This window comes from Hippichthys cyanospilos, chromosome 6, assembly GCF_059441005.1.
Source record: "Hippichthys cyanospilos isolate Australia breed blue-spotted pipefish chromosome 6, RoL_Hcya_1.0, whole genome shotgun sequence".
NCBI classification, from domain to species: Eukaryota; Metazoa; Chordata; class Actinopteri; order Syngnathiformes; family Syngnathidae; genus Hippichthys; species Hippichthys cyanospilos.
This window is the reverse complement of record NC_142374.1, coordinates 19,783,504-19,800,674: the sequence shown is the minus strand read 5'-3', so window position 1 is coordinate 19,800,674 and position 17,171 is coordinate 19,783,504. Positions and strand designations below refer to the sequence as shown.

At 37.6% G+C, this 17,171-nt stretch overlaps 1 protein-coding gene across 2 annotated transcripts in view; it reads right to left on the bottom strand.

Moving 5' to 3' along the window:
• gpr22b (G protein-coupled receptor 22b) overlaps positions 1 to 15,524 on the bottom strand; it is a 30,210-nt gene extending 14,686 nt beyond the window's left edge. For both annotated transcript variants that reach the window (XM_088418099.1, XM_088418100.1), the window contains exons 1-2: positions 15,507 to 15,524; positions 3,035 to 3,125 (exon numbers count right to left, since the gene is read on the bottom strand). The gene's annotated coding sequence lies outside the window, so the exon portion shown is untranslated. The remainder of the gene's footprint in view (positions 1 to 3,034; positions 3,126 to 15,506) is intronic.
• Positions 15,525 to 17,171: the final 1,647 nt, after the last annotated feature.

The window sequence follows — 17,171 nt, the reverse complement described above, 5'->3', positions numbered from 1 at the left end:
GCCCCCAAATCATATTGTTTTTTGTTTTATTCGTAAGACCCAACATTTTAGGCGAACTATATACCTCCAAAAATGGAGTTGCTCCTTCAATTTGGGTTATTTTTTTGAACCATGGGAGGCTCTCACCTTGACTGAATGTCAGAATGCACGCCCACATCATTTCCTAACCCCTTTCCACGAGTATTTGGAAATTGACCCATTACTTCACCGTCATTACCGGTGTGAAAAATGGTGGTGGAGGAGCTTGCCCAGTGTATTTTTGGTGCGTGTGGCGTTTTTTTCCGCAGGGCTCCCATGCGGTGTTCCTCGCAATTCATGCTTGGTTAGCGAGGGCTGCGTTTTCGGTATGAGGCGAAAGGAGAGGCGAAGAAAGAAAAAAGCCTGTTCACACCTCCTCCTCCTCCTACATAAAACACTACTAGAGATTGATGTGAAGTGCCTGAAGATGAAATGCATCCTAAATCATAGAAGAAAAGTTCACGTATCCTCTTTCACAGCAGCACCATTCCCAAGTGACCTGACTTTGAACAAGATATTTAATGCGCCATAATCTGTAAGTTTCTTTTTTTTTCCCTCGGGCCGTTGAAAAATGTATTCATAAATCACTTTGGTGAGGGAAAAATATGTCATGAAAATATCATGGGGTCAAAAAAAAAAAAGTAGGTACATTGCAAAGAATTGAAGGCAAGGTGAGCACAGGTGTTGGTGCAAAAAAAAAATAAAAACATATCAGCGCTGATATTAACCAATGTGAAACCTACTCAATATTTAATGAGAATATTTCACCAGCACTGAAAAAAGGTTGAGAACAACTGAATGTGTTTAAGAGCTGTAATTTGAATACGAGGTAAAAAATAAACACAACCCTTGTGAGGATAAGCAGCCAGAACGTCAATAATTAAGTAAAAATATATGCATAGTAATACAGTGGAATCCCGGGTTACAGCGTCCCTGGCTTACATTTTTTTCACGTTACGATGTTGACTACTGATTTTTTTCGTCCTCTCTTTATGGCATTTATCCCGCTTTATGATTAACATCAACAACTGTCATGACCTGTGGGGTTGATTATGTTTGTTTTGCCTCCCTCTTGAGGCGTTTTTAGATAATTGCTCTTATTTTCTGTTGCCGTCAAACTGCCTTCAACGCGTCACTACAATGCTGGTCTGCTACTGGTCGGGGTGTCGACTTCCTAAGATACTTGTCTACTATTGGTCAGTGTGATGAGGTCACGAAGATGCTGGTCTGCTATTGGTCAGCGCACGGGGTCACAAAGATGGCTGCTAAAAGACTTGATCTCGTGTGAGAGTGCTTTCAATATCGTGTTTTCTAAGCATTTTAGTGCTTAATTCAAACTTGAATTGGTTATCCATGAGTCCCAAGATTGCTAGTTATGTTAAAGAGAGAAGTAAGAAGATGATTTATATGGAAATGAAGCTGGAGATAATCAAGAAATCCGAAGCTAGCCTAGCCTAGGCTACCCTTACTAGAGAATATGGGCATAACAAGCGACACTCAAAGGTAAATAAATCCTTTAAATATTTTTTATTTATGATGTTATTTAATTGTATGCATGTATATTATATATACGTAGCACTTACTATACTATTTTGATACCAATTTTTAATATGTATATATAATTTTGATGTTTTTACCTGTGGTTTTACACGCATTAAGCTAATTAACATAGGTTTGGATTGCCCGCCACACGGCAAATTCGCGTTACGATCCCAACCGCGGAACGGATTCATCTCGTAAACCGGGAGCCCACTGTACCACACCATTAAACACTTAATCTGTTCACTTCTCCGAGCAGCCTACATTCCATAATTGAGCAAATAATAAGGTAGGCAATAAAACAAATAAAATGAGACTTATAGTCTGAAAAATACAGTACCGTAGTTCTTTCCCACCACTTGTGGCCAGTTAGTGTACATTGACACTGAGGTGAGCGCTAACAAGTACGGGGTCAGGCAGTGTTAGCGGCCTTGAGTGAAAAAGGTCACTCTTATCGCACGGGGCACTCGGCGGGGTTCAAGGGTCTGAGTCACCGCCTCATCCAGGAGCACTTTCAATCGCCTTTCAGCGGCCACACAAACGGGCTCTCAGCCAGGAAAATTGCTTCCAGAGTGGCACCAACACTGCCGGCCCGCAACAAAGAGATGCTCACATCAGCGATGCAATGTGTGTGTGCGTGGTGAGTGTAATGTCCACTCTGTCGTAGCCAAAGAGTGTGAAACAAGGAGCAGCAATGTGTCGCCCCAGTCATGTTTTCACTTCTGTTGCAGGCTCACCAAGCCACAAACAACAGTCTTGTTTGTGCACTATTGTCCACCATTGTGGTCATGCCGTGCGTATTGAATTTTTGTTAGAGTGTCGGTAGCGTTAGCGACAAGCTGGCTGATTTTTATTGGACAAAATCACAAAGCTTTGGGGAAATTTGGAACCAACTTGGGTTTTTTGATGTTTTTGATGTGTAATATCAAAGGAAAAACATACAAAAAAAAAACGCTAGAAAGGCTAAAATATTGCATAGATTGTCAAAACATGACGACTTTCAATATGCCACGCTGCATTCCCTTCTAAATGCTTGCAAACGGGAGGTCGAGAGGTACCCCTTATAGGTGTCAAATTTAGCCCATGTCAGGCTCATTTACTGCCATTCAAAATTGAAAGTATACTGATACACCTATATCTTCCAATACAGCATTTTCCTTAATATTTAATGAAATATCAATTGCAATTTGTAATTTCTTGTTTGTGATGGCAAAACCGCTCCATTAGAGTGAACAATATCGGCTACCAACGCATGTATAGCCAGGTACCAGCCCAATATTGAATAAATTCACAATACTTTCACAATTTAATATCAAATAAAAAGAAATCAACATACATATATATTTTTATTGATAAAACAAATGATTTCACAGAACTGTTATAGAGTACGTTAAAATGCGTCTTTTAACATATTTAAATATGTTCAAAGCGTGTGGGAGGGTTAAAACTCTGGAGAAAAAAGAAAATGCTCTCTCACCTATTGCGGGTGGGTCTGGAACATAATTCCGCCATGATGTCTGTTTGTCTTCCAGCATGAAGGGGAACTAAGTGTGTGTTCTTGTCTTGGGCTGAAGAACAAAACACAGGACAGATGGCGTCACAATGCGGCCAACATTACAATGGTCTAATTATCGTGCACTCACACTCCCAATCGTTTCAAATCATGAGAAAGTGCCTTTCAAACGCCAATAACTTGATAAGTTATCCTGTTATCGATATTTTTGCGGTGCTTGGACACATCCAGAAATAACATCTATTGCCACGTCAGTGAATTTAATTGCTATATCGTTGCACACATTTAAGCACCATTTAAAAGATGATAATGCCTGTAAATCTCATTTCATCTTTTGAGAATTACTACGCAGAGAGCCTGCACAAGTGCACTTGACTCACGTGTGCAATTTACTTCATTAGTCATTATTGTATTCCCGCAGCCGTTACTCACGTTGATTATAATAAATGTGTTTCTTTTAATTGTCCTCTTCCCTAGACATGCACACATTTTTTTATAATACCAAGTAAAATAGAGCTTGATTTCACTGATACAATTTAAAAAAAAAACATGACAGAATATGAGAAATAATCAATGTAGCAGTTTTAGTTAGTTATAGCTAGTGACGCAAATGACTCGAGACAAACATTCTAAAAAGTAGGGCCCGGCCGATTAATCGGTCTAGACCAGGGGTGTCAAACTCATTTTTATCGTTGGCCACATTGTAGTTATAGTTACATAATGTAAAGTCAATTCAATGTTCAAGTTCGTCACACGCTTAGCCGGTTTTGAAATTGGAAGTCAGTAAAAACTGTTCAAAAGCGAGATTGGGAACAAAAAAAAAAAATGCTGAATTGCAATTGTTTTCCCCCCCAAAACTTTTCAAGGTTGAATACAACTTGCAAGTTATGTATTTCAGCCAGAAATCAACATTTGGTGGGCCACATAAAATGATGCTGCGGGCTAGATCTGGCCCCTGGGCCGTGATTTGGACACCTATGATTTAAGGCAAACTAAAATCTGCACCCATTATTATACGGAATAAACAACAAAGCTGACAATTGAAAAAATATGCTGAAATAATCGCTAGCTAGCTAGCTTTTCCTTAGCTAGCTAGCTAGCTAGCTAGATGGATAGATAATGAAAATCTGCATAGAATTGACACCTTTTAAAATGCATTGGGAAGAAAACTGCTATTTTTTTCTGCAATTTTTCTAATTAATTGGCCAATTAATTGGTAATATGTATTTTTTCTGACAGAAGTTGGAATCGGCCAAGAAATAATCATTATCAGTCACACCCTACTAAGAAGCATAAAAAAGTCAAAAGTGGAGAAAGGAGGTTCAATTCATCTGAGAAGACAACGACTTGACCAAGGTATCCCCCAAGGTTCAATTCTCTGCCCCCTTCTCTTCCCTACCTGCTTTTTTTTTTGTCAGAAAATCCATCTAAGACTGTCTCCTCTAATCACTATTCTGCTCCTGATTTTTACCCCATCTCACACAATCTTGTCAATGCAAAGGCCATCTTGGAGTCTCTGTTTATTATTCTCGTTATGAGGGATTACTCGCTATTTGCGAGGCCTAAAAAGGGCCCAATTTGTGTGGATTTTGCTAAGGTATTTAAACGCATACCCTCAAATCTCTCTCAGTAGAAATCCCTGGAAAAAATGTTTGCTCTTGGCACCAGCTGTGCCAATCAACAAGAAATTGGGTGGACACTTCTGTTACGCACACGCAAAAAAAAAAAAAAAGGTTTTGACAGGGCATGCCCGAAATTGTGCAGGGACTTTGCCAATTTGGTTTGAAGCTGTCATTCTGAGTGATTTCCAGGGTTCATAAGTTATTACACTTTGACTTATTATATGACTAGTTTCTTTTTTTTGGTTGAGTCTATTGTGGGGAAATATTGGCGCTCAGAGGAAATAGCTATGCACAAAATTGTATTCATGTACCCTTCACTCTAATAACAATTGGGTTAATATATGAATAAACTGAATGAACTGCTTTTAGTAAAAACTAATTATGGTTAAAAAAGGGCCAAATCTCACTTGGGTCACTTTGACCCACCCCTGTTCAGTTCCCGCCTCTTCCACGTGATCACATGACCATTCAGCGTACGATGAGCTATGGCTGGAACACAATTGCAGGTCAGTTAGGTGAGAGTCATCAAGCAAGGCCGGGTAAAATGGGCTATTTAACCCCGACCCCGGGGTTTAGTGATCGTAAATGCAGCATGCTCACAGACACCTTCAACTAAGGATGATTACGTATTCCCTCCTCCCCCGTTTTTATCTGCTTTACAGCTTTGGCGAGCCATGATTGGTACCTGAGCTTTCAATGGGGAATTATCCAGCTTAGTATACTTCTCTTAACATTCATTGCCATTGACGACTACAGACGTCAAAGATCTATGATCTACTGAGCTGGTCGTGGCCTTTAATGCCATGACCGGAACAGTAAAGTTTTCTTTTCAAATTAAGAGCAAATTGATTGGAACAAGATGCAAATTATTGCTAAACTGTGTTATGAATCCTTCACAAAAATTTTTAAAACTTTTATTTTGTGAAGTTTACTACGGAGCTATAAGCCACAACTTTTTTTCTCACAATTTGAGCCCTGCACCATATAGTCCAGTGTGGCTTATCTGCAGGTTGTTTTGTTTTGTTTTGTTATTCACCAGGAAACAATCGCCTGGGAAAGTAAATGTGTGCACCTGTTCAAGGTGTCAATTTACAAAAGTGAAAATAAGTGAATCAATGGCTGTACTCAAAAAGAGTAGTATAGTATTAAAAAATGTAAAATTGTGAAAAATTGTATGTAAAAATTACATACAAATTGAATAAGATCTAGCATATATATATATATATATATATATATATATATATATATATATATATATATATATATATATATATATATATATATATATTGCTGCTGCAGCTTATATACAGGTGCGGCTTATAGTCCAAAAAAATACGGTTCAAATTTAGTGTTTGTTCGGAAATTTCTAAAGTTACCGTAAAAGTATGAAAGTGGCTCTGCAGCCGTATGTTGCGGACCACTGATCTAGCAACACAAAGAAGCTGGAACCTGATTGGGTAAACAAATTGTGCAACCAAGCGAAACCACAAGTAGAGAATAGAACGTTTTGGGGAAAAAAAATACAAAGTCATGGATCAAAAATTTGAACGTAGGTAGTAAACGTAGTCTAGCTGAGTGTTTTAGCCAATCACGGTCGGAGAGTGACCCCCTCACACGCTCTCAGATTGAACGCATCTCAGAAGTGGTCTACTTCCTGTCACGGCCGCCACATCTGTTTATGTTGGTGGTGTCAGGCGAGGCGTGGGAACACAAGGGAGCACGCTGGGGACACACACTCACGTAGCACGGTGACAACAACCTCACACGCACACACACGCATTATACAGTCACAGATGCAAGCACGGACAGTGCGCTCCTCCCTCAGGGCGCTCGGCCATCAGAGGGTTCAGCGTTAGATGTCTCGTTTTGGACGCTCGTTGCGGCCCCCGCTTGGGGATTGTTGTTCCTAGAAAACGTGCAGCTGCTCTCCTTGGACAAACTCGGACAAAAAATGGGCCATGAAGGAAGCTAATTATTCATGACTGTTTGATACGAGAAAAAAAAAAAATGTCGAAATTTCAAGGCAACGTCTTTCAAGGACGGGCGAGCGCCGATATCAAGTAGCCGATACTTTATTTCAACGCAATGGAAGCCAATATGAGTATTGGTAGCTTTCTTGGAGCAGTTTTACGATCATGAATTAGAAATAAAAAATTTGAAGGGTAGAAAGAGGGCAATTTCATGAAAATTTAAAGAAGGTGGTATTTTGTAATATATATTTTTTTTTTAATAAAATGATCTGGTAATGTTTTTTGGGGACAACATTGTTTTGACCCGTTTTGAATTATTTTTGACCCAAGAGTTTTCAATGTATGGTCATTCTACCCTTTCAAAACAGTTGGGTTAAAAATAACCCAATTATGATCAAATATTTTGCTTAGTTTGACCGAATTTTCTGGGTTGTTTAAAACAAAACAACCCAATTTTCGGGTCATTTTGGGGTTATTATTATTAATGTAACTATTGCTGTACATTGATTTGACCCAACCTTCTGCGCATTCATACCAAACAACAAAATTTTTTAGATTGTCTTGCACAAAATGACCAATTTCTGGAGTTGAGTGAAATTCGACCAAATTTTGGGTTGATCTTTTTCTTTTTAACCAAACTCGGGTTATTTCTAACCCAACTGTTTTTGGTTATGGTCACTGCTGGATCTGTAACGTACGGAAACGATGGACGGGAATTGACTATAAAGGTCACTTTTCTCCTGCCGCATGTGAGTTTGTGTTGCATTCTGGGAGTTTTTGCTACTAAGATTTGAAAGTGACGAGTTGACAAAGAAAGACACAGTGTCTTCATCGTCGGTTAGAGAGTGGGGTTGGACCCCCTCCTTGCCGGAAAATAAATGACCTGCCAAGGCATACTATACTAGTACGTAACAAAGACCATTAGGCTGAATGGACATGGCGTCTTACAGTAATGGAGCACAATGACATTTACTGCCATTTCGTGCGGTGTTACAGCATTACGAAGCTCCAATTGCCATTTCCTTGCAGTAATTTGTAGGTTAGTCCACTGCAGCTTTCAGAGTGCTTTTAAGCAAAAATCTTGCTCTACTCCTACACAGTTCAGTTGATTTGAAGCCACTGTATTAATAGGAAATCAAAAGTAAATGCGCATTTTTTTTTTTTTTGGTAAGATGTTTGAGGTCAACTTTTCTTCACTTTAAAAGAAGCTGCGTTTCAAAAAACACATTTATTATATGATTGTTAAAAAAATGGTTACTCCCTACATTTGATTAATGTAGTTAGATGATTGGATACGGACTACCGTATTTTTTGCACTATAAGGCGCACCCGCAATTATTGACATATTTTAAAACTTTTCCATATATAAGGCGCACCGGATTATAAGGCGCACCCTCAACCATCGACATATTTTAAAACTTTTTCCATATATAAGGCTCACCTGATTATAAGGCGCACCCTCAATTAATGACATTTTAAAACTTTTTCCGTATATAAGGCTCACCAGATTATAAGGCGCACCCTCAATTAATGACATATTTTAAAACTCTTTCAATCACAAGCTAGTAATACTCAAAGTAATAATAATAATAATAATAATAACTCTAAACTCTCAATAGCATAATAACTCAATGTCAATATGAACAACCTTGTTCAACTGTAAACACACAAAAGAAACGGTAAAGCTTACTTTATCAGTTCCTTCCCCATCTACCAATCCCAATCTCAATATTCATCCATATATAAGGCGCACCTGATTATAAGGCGCATCATCAGCTTTTAAAAAAAAATAAGGCTTTTAGGTGCGCCTTATAGTGCGGAAAATATGGTACTTATAAGCTCAAGAAAAAGAAGCTTTTTGACCTTTTGCAACAAATGAAAATGCCCTTTTATTTTTCACATAGAAAGTAAGACGTAATGGGGGGGGGGGAACGACTTTGGAAAACGATGTGTGCGACACACTTTAATTAGGACATTGTGTTATGCCGCACATATGCCGGCTTCCGTTCACAGCTTTTGGTGTTTGTAGATTCCAGACAGTTTTATGTTTTTTTTTTTCCAGGTAACAGTTGCACAAGTACATCTCTGATGCTAACGGGCTGACAAAAATTCAGCACAAAAGTCTCAAAGGCAAAATAGAAGGGATTTCTGTAGGGAATGACATCCTTTTCTTTACTCAAAAAGAAAAGTTGACTTTGCCTCAAGAAACCTTAACTAAACTCGTTCACTGCCGTTGACGAGTATCCTTGTCAAATGTGTTGCATGCTAAAATGATATGATTAGAGATGAGTTGACTTTTATCTTGAAAAGTCATTGATACTCGTTGATACCTGAAATTTGAAAGGGGTTTCTGATGGTATCTGCAAATCTAATTGAAGGCTTTGATGCCATACAGTAAATTATTGCTAAATTGTGATGTAATGACCTTTACATGGTAAAGTTTTATTTTGTCAAGTTTTCTGTGGATGCGTAATGTAATTAGAGATGCAATTTTCTGGCACATGAGACAGAAAAAAAATCGGACTACTTGCAGTAATCAGCTTTTTTACGGAATGACATTTAATTCATTCACTGCCATTGAGGGCTATAGACGTCAAATCAGTTTTTACTGGGCTTGCAGCATTTTTCATTTTAAATTAAGAGCAAATTGATCCAAACATGAAGCCAAAAATTGCTAAAATTGTGTTTAGTGACAGCTTATGAAGTTTTCTACGACTGCGCATTGTCGTGAGTGACACAATTTCTATAAGATGATCCATGAATAGGAATGAATCGGTTGCAGTAATCTGACTTTTTACAGAAGAACATTTTATTGATTCACTGCCATTGACAGCTGTAGATGTCAAAGATCTCTTTCTATTGGGCTGGTAGTGAATGTAAATGCCAAGACTGGAACAGGTTTCTTTTCCAATTAAGAGCAAATTGATTGGAGCTTGAAACAATTTATTGCTAAACTTGTAGTGACTCTTAAAAATTTGAAACCTTTATTTTTTTACGCTTCTTAAGGATGCACACTGTCATTAGTGGTGCAATTTTCTAGTGGAAGAACCAGAAATAAAAATGAATTACTTGCAGTAATGTGCCATTTTCTAGATTCATATTTAATTTATTCACTGTCACTGATTGCTATAGATGTCAAAGATCTATTTCTATTGGGCTGGCAATTAATGTATTAATACCAACAGTACATTTGTTTTCTTTTCAAATCAAGAGCAAATTGATTGGAAAATGAAGCAACTTACTGTTATTGTATGGTAAAGATTCCATACTTTTGACTAAAATGAAAAATACTGTATAACCTCATTTGAAACACTAAGCTAATAAAAGAAGTCTTCCTTTTTCCTGTGTACACCAGTTTTCCCAACTCCTCTCGTACGCCCTCTATGCCCTTTCCCCTTCTTCTTCCCGCTTTCATGTGACGCACCTAACCAAACATACATTGTGCAATTAGCAGGCGCTGGCTGGCTGTCTTCCTGGGCTTGCGCCTTGTCAGCGAGGCGGATCCCGTCGCCACTAATGGGACGTCGCCTTTGTGCTGACAGGTGGGGATGAGAGCGTCTTCTTCATCTTCCAGCTCTTCATTAAGGGAGGTCGGCGCACAGATCGACACCTTTGTCTCCATGGCGGGCGGCACCAGCTGGGAGCCATCACAGGGCCGCTGACATGTATGGAGGCAGGAGGGCCAAAGTACTCACACTTTGTACTTAAGTACAAGTGTTGGTACTTGTGGGGGAGGGAGATGACTCAAAATCAATGATTCAACTTGAGGGTTCGAGTAGAAGTAAAAAGTACACACTATGAAATGTACCTGAGTACAACAGCAGGAAGCAGATTATGAAAGAAAAAAAAAATAAACAAAATGAGAAGCCACTTAACGGTTGACATATTAACAAAAGTTTTCAAAACGAGAAAAAGAAATGCTAGCAAGCGTTGGCTAAACCTTTATGATATCAACGCAAGGTGTTCAATATAACTATGCTAACACTGTGATCCAAAAAACAACAAAAACAAGAGTAGCTAATGAAAAATAAGAGGCACTAGCAAGCGTTAGCTAACCTTTTATGCAATCCGAATAAATTGTTCTCAAAACTTTGCTAACACTGTGAACAGACCAACAAAAACATCCAAATTTGCTAATGATAACTGAAAAATTATCAACCACGGGAAAGTGTGGGCTAACTTTAAATGCTAATGAACAGGAAAGTGTTAGCTAACCTTGAACGCTATTAAGACAAAGCGTTCGCATAATTGCGAGTATTGTGACTTGACAAACAAAAAAAGTTGCTAATTTAAAAAAAGGGCTGGCAAATGTTGGCTAAACCTTATGCTATCAAAACAAGGTGTTCCCATACCTTTGCTAACACTGTGTACTGACCAACAAAGGATGCTAAATAAGCTACTGATAACAAAAAAGCACCAGCAAGCATTTGCTAAACTTTTAACATTTTGAGTACCCGGCCAACATAAATTATGAATTGATAATAACTGATAAAAAGTACAAGTGCTAGCAAGCATTGGCTAAACTTTTATGCTATCAAAACATGGTGTTCACATAACTTTGCGAACACTGTCAACTGACCAACAAAAATTCAAGAGTTTTATTGTCATATGCATCGTAATATGACAATAAAACTCTTGAATCTCGAATTAGCTAACGATAACTGAAAAAAACACGAGTATTAGCAAGCAATAGCTAACTTTTTATGCTATCAAAAAAATTTCATAATCCTGCTAACGTGAATTGACCAAGAACAACAAAAAATACTACATTTGATATTAAAGACAATTAAAAAAAAAAAGCTAACATCTCCACTATTACCGCAAAAAAATGCTGAATTCGCTAATGATAACAACTTAAAAGAAAACTAATAAAGTAAGAGTACACTTATGAATGATATTTGATGATTCAATCTTCAGTCTTCGAGAAGTGCGGCGTGCGGTGCGCGCCTCACATTGTTGACAGCGTGTTTTCATGTCACCGTCACAGTTTGAACAGGAGGAAGGGGGAAAAGATGCCAATCATATGCGGGCTAAAAATAGCGCCGTGCTGCTCGCTCGTCTGTGTTTCCGAAGCCGGTAACAACAAACAATTTGCTGTACGAAAAACCCTAACCTAAGTTCCTGTACCGCGCTGACTACAAAACTCTTGTTATCCTTCCCTATAGTTAAAAACCCTCAAGTTTTTATAAACGGAACGGGAGGCTAAAGTGACGCACGTACTGTAGGCCACTGATCTTCTGAGTCATACCAGGCTAGACATTTTCATTTTCACGCTAAGATCCAGTATGGAATTTCTTGTTGATTTTCAAGCCGCATGCTGCGCCGTATCGGGGCAGACAGAAGTGATTGACTTTTATGCCATTAGCACTTTTGAATATAATGCGTCACCTTCATGTGTATTGTATGAAGTGCTTTCATATAATCAATGATGGCTGACTACAGGCCGCACGCTTCCATGTACATCCTGACGTGTGGGCCCAGATAACATCCTGCGATCAAACGCTAATGACTCACTTCCAAAGAGGAAGGAAGCAAGGTTAATACTATTACAGTACTATTACTCGAATCTGATTGAGTCTTTCAGTGGAGGTTTTGGTTTTTGGTGATAATTTCCTATTAAATACTATTTTCTCTAAACGCTACTTTTTAACGACAGGTACTTATGAAATTATAAATATAGTTTAGTATTACTATAAAACATATATCATATTAGGTCTGAAGAATGTTGGAAATGTACAATTCAAGGGCCATTCCTAATGATTTTTCAATCGTAAATCTTTATGTCTATGTCTCGAATCTGATTGAATCTTTCAGTGGAGGTTTTGGTTTTTGGTGATAATTTCCTATTAAATACTATTTTCTCTAAACACTACTTTTTAACTACAGGTACTTGCGAAATTATAAATATGGTTTAGTATTACTATAAAACATATATCATATTAGGTCTGAAGAATGTTGGAAATGTACAATTCAAGGGCCATTCCTAATGATTTTTCAATAGAAATACTCTATGTCAATATCTCGAATCTGATTGAATCTTTCAGTGGAGGTTTCGTTTTTTGGTGATAATTTCCTATTAAATACTATTTTCTCTAAACGCTACTTTTTAACGACAGGTACTTATGAAATTATAAATATAGTTTAGTATTAATATAAAACATAGAACATAGTAGGTCTGAAGAATTTTGGAAATTTACAATTCAAGGGCCATTTCTAATGATTTTTCAATAGAAAATCTTTATGTCTATATCTCATATCTCATTGAATCTTTCAGTGGAGGTTTTGTTTTTTGGTGATAATTTCCTATTAAATACTATTTTCTCTAAACGCTACTTTTTAAGGACAGGTACTTATGAAATTATAAATATGGTTTAGTATTACTATAAAACATAGAACATATTAGGTCTGAAGAATTTTGGAAATTTACAATTCAAGGTCCATTCTTAATGATTTTTCAATAGAAAATCTTTATGTCTATATCTTTTAAAAAGAGATCAGATCCATAATGCATTACAATATTTCCAATTACTGTAGATATTGCAAAAATTACAGGGGAATAAAAAAAAAAAACAACCTACATTTAAAAATACAATTTTGTGGATATTTTAAATGAAAATGTATATATTTTTAAATATATATTGTTTTGCATTAGTGGAGATATGTGGAATAATTTAAAATTTAAATGGTTTGTCAGAAATGTCAAAATATTTGAGAAAGTCTAGAACACAGGTGTCGAACTCCAATCCTCGAGTGCCGCTAGCCTGTATGTTTTTCAACCTTCTCTCGCCAACACACCTGATTCAAATCATCAGAATCATTAGCAAGCTCCTGCAGAGCTTGCTAATTAGCTTATCATTTGAATCGGGTGTGTTAGGGAGAGAAAATAGGAAAACGTGCAGGATACCGGCCCTCGAGGACTGGAGTTTGACAAATATGGTCTAGAAAATGTATTTTGAAAGTAAAAATATCAAATTTTGTGTAAGCGTGAATTTTTGCAATTGTATGCAATAGATAAGCTTAACAATTTGACTTGGAAAAGTTTGTATTGGTCAAAAATGTAAAACTTTGGGGAAAATCTTAGTTTTCTATAGGGATAAGATGAACAATTTAAACACACCTGTATTATTAATTATCGCCATTAGCTCAGAGGGTATTAAAAGGTTCATGTTGATGCTGTCCCAAAGATAAGTAATGCTCAGATCATTTTAGTCTCACAAGGCAAGCTCTTCTTTTATAAAAGACGATTGACTCAGCTTGTGTTCTTCTGCTCTCTCTTATTGATAACTCTGGCAGGTAGTGAAAAATGAACGGCAATAAAGCCGCAAAGGCTCAGAGTTCAAGTGGGAACAAGAGCGCTCCGGTGGTGATTGTTCCGTGCTAATCAGCGATGGTGTCATGCTTGTTACACGCAGACGTCCACCAAGCCCGTTTGATATATGCGCCCAAAGCGTGCAGACGACAGATGTTGGAGCGATATTCTTCCGGAGGCCGCTGAGATGCGTGCGGCAACGCCGACGAGGCCGCGCCACATCGACGGGCTGTTTAGCGGAGGCTCGCGCCATTAAACAAACTGATTACATTTTGGTTCCACTCCACAAAATGATTGTAATTTCTTGGCCTTGCCCGGATGATCGGTAAAGATTGAATTTTCTTGCGGCGGCCTCGCTCGGAAATTCACGGGCTGCAATTAGCGAGCCAAACGTGCTGCATCATCCTTTTGTTCTTGAATCAAACACTCGTTCGCTCCCTCCCTTGAATTATATAAAAACTGCAAAGTGCTTCTGTATGATAAAGTGAACCAGCGTTTATCGAATCCCACTAATTCACTATGCGCGTCCGTAGAAAACTTACAAAATAAAGCAGAAAACGCAGAAAATGTTTTGCACTATAACACAATTTTGCAATAATCATGTTCTAATCCATTTGTTCTTAATTTGAAAAGAAAAGTACTGCTCCTGTCATTTAGTGAGCATTATTAACTGCTAGTCCCCCCAAAAATGGATTTTTGACATCTTTAGCTGCCAATTGCAGTGAATAGACAAACAGTTCTTCCGTAAAATGGCAGATTAATGCGAATTAATGCAAATTTCGGACTCTAAACCACAATGTTTTTTCTCATGCTTTGAGCCCTGTGACTTGTAATCCAGTGTGGCTTGTCTGCAGTTTTTGTTCTAGCCACCAGGGGGAAATCCATATGTATACTGTTTATATCAGTGCTCTACTTTTTATCGCCACAGGCCAAATTTCATGGGGACAAAACAATATGTGTGTCACTAACAGACTGCCCTCAAAGCCACACCATCCTTCTCAGTATATAATGTAATATCAACAGCCGCCAGAGGGGGTGCCAAAAACAAGGATCAAGCCAAACAAAGGACAAATGAATGAACTGTTTAACTAAATCAGTTCCAAAACATTATTTCGAGTGCGGCCTATGCGGCCTGGTACCAGTTGATCCACGGATTGGTGGTTGGGGACCAGGGGGAATATATGACTTTTTTTTATCCTTTTTTTCAATCTTTGCTGCAGTGGTTTATACTGTATACCAGTGCAACTTATAAATTATATTTACGGTAATTATCAGAATAATTTGTCCCTTTTTTTTTAATTGACAATTTGAAAATTTTGGCATTTGAACAAGTTCTGCAAGTTACAAATCCCGCTCACGGTTGTTATTTTCTTTTCCATGAAAAAAATGCTTCACAAGGGGGTGGTACATCACCGAAAAAAGTTGAGAACCACTGCTTCAATATACTGTGCATAAATAAACAAAAGAGATCGATGAGAATTTGTGATGAACCTGAGCAGAGGAATGGTGATGAAATCACCAGAATGAGCGATTACCTGTGTGCAAAATCCAAGCAGGAAAATCATGAACGGGCGCCAAAGATGACGAGCAGATGGCAAGCACCGGGGTCCTGTCAGTGCAGCGTTACATGCTCACTCTCAATTGGTAGAGGGAGGAAAAAAAAAAAAGAGTGAAGGCATGGATGAGATCAGGCCATCTGTCTGCAGAACAACAAGGTGTCATTTTCAAGAGGCTGCAAAAGTCACTCCTACACTTTCATCGAGTTTGTCCACAACACCACACACAACAACAACTGCGCTTTTGCCTCCTCTCATTTTTTTATTTTTTTTTATGCAACCACATCCCACTGATGCTCTGTAGTGGTGGAAGGTCAGGGCCAGCGAGGATTTCTCTACTCAAAAGCAACTGTCTAAGATTACAATCCAAATTCAGATTCTGGCGAAATCACACTCATTTTATGCCGACAATATTGTCTTTATTTTATAGTGTTTGTATAACAAGTAAATATCAATTTCCAGAGCATTTAAAGTACATTTTTTTCTTGTATTTTTTACATTTTGTCACCATTGATGTAAAAATATGCAAATTATTACATAATCAAGCTCATGTGGTAAAATACTAGCTGGGTTGTTTAAAAGACACATTAACACAAACTACCTAAATTGGGAATTTATACAAGTTCAATTAATGAATAGCTATTTTTGCACATGCTAAGAACGTTAAGTTAAAGTTGTTTTTTTTTTTTTTAATGACAGTACAAAACATTACAAAAGTACACTATTGATGCCTAAACATTTTATGCAAGGTTTACAGTAGTTTAATATATATATATATATATATATATATATATATATATATATATATATATATATATATATATATAATTTATACATATAATATTTATAATTATTTTGCTGTTCTTTTCTTTTTTACTCTGTAATCCCTGTGCTCATGTACATCATATAATCAGATATTTTCTCTCAAAGACTACAACACTGTAAAAAATATTTGCTGTTTTTTCAGTAAAATACCACCAAGTCGGTTATCAGAAAAGTACCTTTAAATTACGGTAACACATTTTTGACGTTCGCGGTAAAAATTGTATTGATACTGTTGATTTTACACAGTACATTTTGTAATTGTTAAATCAACAATATCTTACCATAAATGTCGAAAATGCGTTACCGTAATTTAACGGTACTTTTTTTTACATCTCTGAGTTGCCGTGTCAACCTAATCTCGGAATCTCACATCAGAATCACTTGCGCTGGACCATTTCAAATGTATTCTCTCAAGGTCAGATGGCTGCCTTTGATGACATCGGCATTTTCGCGCATTCTGATTGGTCGACGAGAACAAAAGTGCTCAAGAAGCAAAACAAGCCATTTGATTGAACCACGTTCTATTTTTGTCATGCAAACACATAAATATTGATTGTGAAAAGCTCCATTTGTGATTTTTGTATAATCTTCCCGCTGAAAGTCGAGCTAGCAAACACGACCCCCGCCACTGATGCTCCGTTAGCATCTTTTCTAATGCACCTTGTCCATGCTCTCCTTTTTATATTGCACTGCTTTCAATCGCCCCCCTCCGGTGATCCTGCAGTGTGTTGAGATGAGGCCAGTTTTTCTACACACACACACACACACACACACACACACACACACACACACACACACACACACACACACACAGTTCCT